The following is a 5,991-nucleotide window of genomic DNA, read 5'->3' as shown; positions in this document are numbered from 1 at the left end:
AACCTCTTCGATGGACTAAACAATGAAGATTCCTCAGATTCTGATAAGGAGGAAGAATGCAGAGACAAGAACATGACAGGCTAGGATTTGGATTGGATGCCTAAGGGCCTCTTTCTCTTTTGAATAACTTGCATAGGGTTCCAAGGAATCATAAAAGTAGCTCTCAAAGTATGATCTAGATAAAAGGACGAAGGCAGAAGATCATCTAGATGATTTTTATATGCATTTATGAATGATGGAGGTGAGGTATGATGATGTTTCCTGCAAGATTTTCCCTTATACATTAGAAGGCAGAGTGGCATCATGGTACCATAGTCTACCCGTTAATTCAATCCACACCTGGAGGGAGTTTAAAAAGATATTTCTTGAGAAGTTTGCTAACAAAAAAACTCCCGCCATGCTACTCAAAGAGCTCAGAAGCATGAAAATGGGGGAAAAGGAGCAAGTGAAATATTTTAATAAAAAATTCAATCATATATTGAATAAATTTCCCCCAGACATGCAATCGAACAATTCTATTACTATCGATTACTACACAACTACCTTGCCCACTAGTATTTCCTAGTTCGTAAAGAGAGCTACAAAGGCAACGTTGGAACTAAACTTTGCAAAAGCGATCACCATTGAGAAGGACTTGTGCATGATTGGATTCATTATAAATGATGAGGAATCAAAAGACTCAAAGAGACTAGTAGGAAATCATAAATTTCTTCTAGTAGGGATAAAGAGACGGAATCATCAGACATCGAAAGCTTGACTAGGATGGTGAAGACGCTCACCAATGAAATTTTAGAACTAAAGAAAAGGTCAAGTGATACTTCCACCAACAAAAAGCCTCCCAACTCCTTCCCTTTTTGAAGGAATAGTAGTAGCAACAACAATCAACCTGCCAACTCTATACAAAGTTCAAATGTTGTGATGAACATAGAATGCATTGGCATGGATAAATTTTTTTCTTTCCATCAGGAATATCATTCAGAAAAAACATGCCCTCAGTTGAATCACAACATGAACACGCTGGATACACACATTGTAGATACTCTATTGGCAGATGAGCAGACAAAACAAACAGAAGAATCGGAAGAACCGACAATGATTGAGGAAAGCAAAAGTGTTGGACATGCACTGAATGCACATCATTGTATCTACAACGGTTATACGAAGGATGTTGAAGAACCACCATAGAATGAGCACCCTACTCAGAAGAAAAATGGTCGATACAGTTTAAGGAGTAAAGGCTCTATAGTTGAACATAAGACAAAAGTTAAAAGAGCAGTTGCTAAGAAGAATCTCACCACCGATCAATCCTACTCAGAATGCACAAAGTAAGCCTGGAGAGGCATCTAAGTCCAAGAACACTTCCTTGAGTAACAAAGGTAAGTCCATCACTCCTGAAGTGTCGAATAAATCCACTCCTCCAGACACTTCAGCATTACCTTCTATTGGGTGAAACAATTGATTATAACGTTGTGGAAGATATGAAGAAAACACAAGTCAACATTTCCATTTATGGGCTTGCAAATATTATAGGCCAACTTGAAATTATTGTCCAGACCTTTTCACAACCTTCAACAGGTGATAAAGCTTTCTCCTCTCAAAAGGTGCTAGGTAAATATTCTAATCTTCTTGAACTGTAGTAAATGCTTTAACACTAGAACCTAACTCTCTCTTCCCTCCATTTTTATTAGCGTTTGAAATTTCTAATTATAATGTACATAATTTTTTAGTAGACTTTGTGCATCTATGAATGTCATGCCATTATTTGTAGCAAAGAAAATAAATGAAAAATGGGAAAAAACTGATGCACATATTGTTCAGCTGGACAAGTCTCTTATCTAGGGTATTGGTGAGGTTAAGAATGTGCTTATCATATTATCAAAAGATGACCAAGTTCACCAATGTAGAAATATTTTAATTGTGGACATACCAATATCCTATGGTATATTACTTAGTAAAGAATGGTCTGGAAAATTAAAGGAATATTTTGCAACAAATTGGGCACATTTGTGGCTTCCATATAAGGGCAGTAATGATTAGATTCAAGTGAACATTGAGTCATACATGAAACACACCATGACACTGCTTGAAGGCCACAAAGGGCCTATTTCTTTTGCTGATTTTATTTTTTGGAATTTCTTTCTTGAAACCGACCTTGACTATTATCAGGCACAACCATTACCTGTTCCACTATATACATAAATGGAGCTCCTTCCTTGTTCTCCAACTGGTGCAAATGAAACCTATAATATAAATGTACATAATAATAGTAATAACCATATAGGAAGTAACTCTGTAATTCATAATGTTTGGACTTTATATTTTGATGGTTCAAAGACGCAGGATGGTTCCAGAGTGGGTTGTGTTCTTACAGACCCACACAATAAGAAGCATGTCCTTTCATGCCGTTTGGAGTTCGAGTGCACCAATAACGCTGCTAAATACGAAGCACTCGTACTCAGATTAAAGAAATCCATTGAACTGAAGGTATAAATTCTAAAGGTTATTGGTGACTCAGAGGTGGTCACTTGTTAGGTACAAGATACTATACACTATGTTTCACCGCATATTAAAAACTACTAGCAGAAGGTATGGCATTTGATTAATCATTTCCAAGATTTCAATATTTTTTTGTTCCTATAGATAAAAACGTTGTAGTAGATGCATTAGAAAATGAAACTGCTAGGATTTCACCATTAAAAAATGGTGTCTTTGTTGAAATTATATATAAACCATTTGTGCCAGAAAATGCGACTAACTTACATGTTTTCAATGATGACCGATAGATACTGCACTTTCTGACTAACACTTACATATTCAAAGATGCCGCCATAAAGGAGGATGAGCATGAGCAAGCTCCGTAGGACTTGTCTAATGAAACGAAAGGAAACTCTATGCCTAAAGGCATAGTTTCCCCGGAGAAATTATATGACCTACAAAACTGATTCAGAGGGCCAACCAATACTAAGACTCAAAGTCTAAAGTTAGCATCTGAACAAGTCAATTTGGGAACTCATGAACATCTAAAGTATGTGAACCTCGGTACTTGTTATTATCCCTAGGAATGACAAGATTTAATCCATTTATTCAAAAGGTATCATGATTTGTTCACATGGAAATACAATGATTTAAAGACTTATGTCACTCGTATTATCCAACGTGTCATCCCTATAAACAAGGGGTTAAATCGTTCCAATAGAAATTACAAAAAGTTCATCCAACAATGGAACCCATTATATAGAAGGAGTTGAGAAAGTTGTTGGATGCTCAATCATCTTTCAATTCAGACATTCCATGTGGGTTTTCAATCTTGTCTGAGTCATAAATAATTCTGGAGAGATAATATTATGTGTAGACTTCCACAACCTAATCGAGATTCTAATAAAGATAACTATCTGTGCCATCCATGGAGCATACACTATAGATAATATCTAGGTCTGAAATGTTTTTTCTACTAGATGGTTTCTTAGGTTATAATCAAGTGCAAGTAGCAGAAGCTAACCGAATGAAAACTACCTTCTAGACCAAATGGGGGACATTCACTTTTAAGAGGATGCATTTTGGACTTATAAATGCAGGTGCAAATTTCCAAAGAGAAATGGACATCGCCTTTCGTGGAATGATAGGTTAGAGCGTTGTGGTTTATTTGGATGATTTTACTGTGTTCTCCAAGAAAAGGTTAGATCACGTGCATCATCTAAAACAAATTTTTGAGTGAGTGATGTTGAAATTATGGGATTTATCTTAATCCAAAGAAGAGCATTTTTGGTGTGTTGAAAGGGATCCTAATGGGGCACATCATAGAAAACACAAGAATTAAGATTGAGTACGAGAGGGTCAAAGCTATCACACAAATTATGTTCCTTGTGAATAAGAAAGCCATGCAGTCTTTCTTAGGAAAAATCAATTTCCTGAGAAAATTCATCTCCGATTATGCTCAGATAGTCAAACCCATATAGGAGATGATCAAGAAAGATGCAGTGTACAAATGGGATAAATGGGAAAAGGACGCTTTTTCTCAGATTAAGTAGGCTATTATCGATGCACCCACACTCTTCAATCCATATTATGGCAAATATTTTATTCTCTATATGTTTTCTTCAAATTCGTCAATTGTGGTCATGCTGACTCAAAAAGATAGTGAAGGAGATGAGCGACCTATCTCTTTTATGAGAACTAGTCTACAAGGGCCTGAACTAAATTATCCTGCCATCGATAAACAAGCGTATGAAGTATACAAGGCAGTTAAGTATTTCAGGCCCTACATATTGAAAGCTCACACAATTGTATTTGTACCTCATCTAGCAGTAAGAACATTGTTCGTGCAATAAGATATGGGTGAGAAGAGGGCTAACTAGATGACTTGTCTTCAAGAGTATGATCTGGAGTTTAAACCAGTTCATACCATAAAGGGTCATGGCCTATGTAATTTATCTGTTGAACCAACAAATGATCCCGAACAAGATATTTTTCCTCAGTTTTCAAAGAAACACCAATATATCTTAACAATGACAAATTACGTCACTCGGTGGTTAGAAGGAGTTCCTCTCAGACAAGTAAGTGACCAGGAAATCATAATAGAATATCATAACAGGGTTTGGCATTCATACATCACTTGTCTTTGATAATCCACCATATTTTTTTATCATTATAACTTTATGAATTCGTATAAGAAAATAGAATTCTATTGAAACATGCATCTAACTATTATTAATAGGGAAATGGTTTGACTGAAGCTACAAACAAGAATCTTCACCGTATAATCAAGAAAACTATCTTATTTGAACAAAGGAATTGGCATAAAGCTTTGACCAATGCTCTTTGGGCTGACTGTGTTACCCCGAAACCTTCCCTAAGAACCTCACCATGCTTCCTGGCTTACAATAAAGAAGTTATCTTGCCTTCAAACCTGTATCTTCTGACCATGCAACTCTCTCAAGAGTCACAAGGTAAACCTTTCCTCCTGGTTTAGATAAGGATAGGTACGTTACTTAAACTTGAGGAAGAAAGGATCAGGCTAGAGAATGATTTGTCGTACATCAAAACCATGTAAAGCATTAGTTAATAAGAAGTTTGAAGGGGCAAAGCGCTTTGTTGTGGGTGGCTGAGTCCTAAAGTGGGATAAACCCCATGAAGAAAAGAGGAAACACACAAAGTTCCAGCCTTTGTGGATTGGACCATTTGTTGTTGATGAAAGCTCAACCATAATTCCTTCAAACTGAAATCATTAGATGGGAGGATTGACCCCCTTCCTATAAATGGATAAGATTTAAATCATTACTTTCATTAATAGCTACAAGCTGTACTTCCTGTACAATTTGGTTTTTTTTTTCTTTTGTTTGTCTGAATTTAAATCGTGCTTTGTCATGTCTTATTGGTTGGTTAGTGTACATAAATAAGACCCTTGTGTAAAGGGCATGGATAAAAAATTCCTTATAGTGTAATAAAAGAGAAGTGTGACAACCACAACGCTTGACTTTTTATTGTTCTCCTTCTTTGTTTGGGAAAATTCCATAGGTTGAGCTAAGTCTAGGTGGAAATTACGATTCATCCAATAGGAGAACCTTGAGGGAACTTATTAGATCTGTGCCTATACTGATATCTAAACTACTCGACTTGGTGTAGATCTGCTTGTGTGTTAACACTTGTTTAATATAGTAGAGAAGAGATAAAGGGGAAATCTAAAGCAATCAAACCAAAATTAGAGGTCTTAAAATACTTCTATGAAGGGGAAACCTCCTCTGATCTCAATAAGTTGGGAGCTCTCTTCCATCCGCTGAAAATAATAAGTGTTAATATACAATTATATTAAAATAAATAAATAAAGGGTGAAATAAGAGAAAGGCTTCTTGCCCAGGGAGGTGACGCAAGTGACTTTGCTAGGGTACTGTCCAGGCTCGCTAGCATTGAAGCAACGTTTGTGCTCCTGAAATGACTCCGTCTGGGTACTGTCTAGGCCTAATGGAAGCAGAGCAACACGAGAGATGAAAAATC

Source organism: Pinus tabuliformis, chromosome 6 (genome assembly GCF_031772625.1).
Source record: "Pinus tabuliformis cultivar Carrire ecotype Pingquan chromosome 6, CPIR1, whole genome shotgun sequence".
In the NCBI taxonomy this organism is placed as follows: Eukaryota; Viridiplantae; Streptophyta; class Pinopsida; order Pinales; family Pinaceae; genus Pinus; species Pinus tabuliformis.
The sequence above is the reverse complement of the archived record's forward strand: the minus strand, read 5'-3'. Positions refer to the sequence as shown.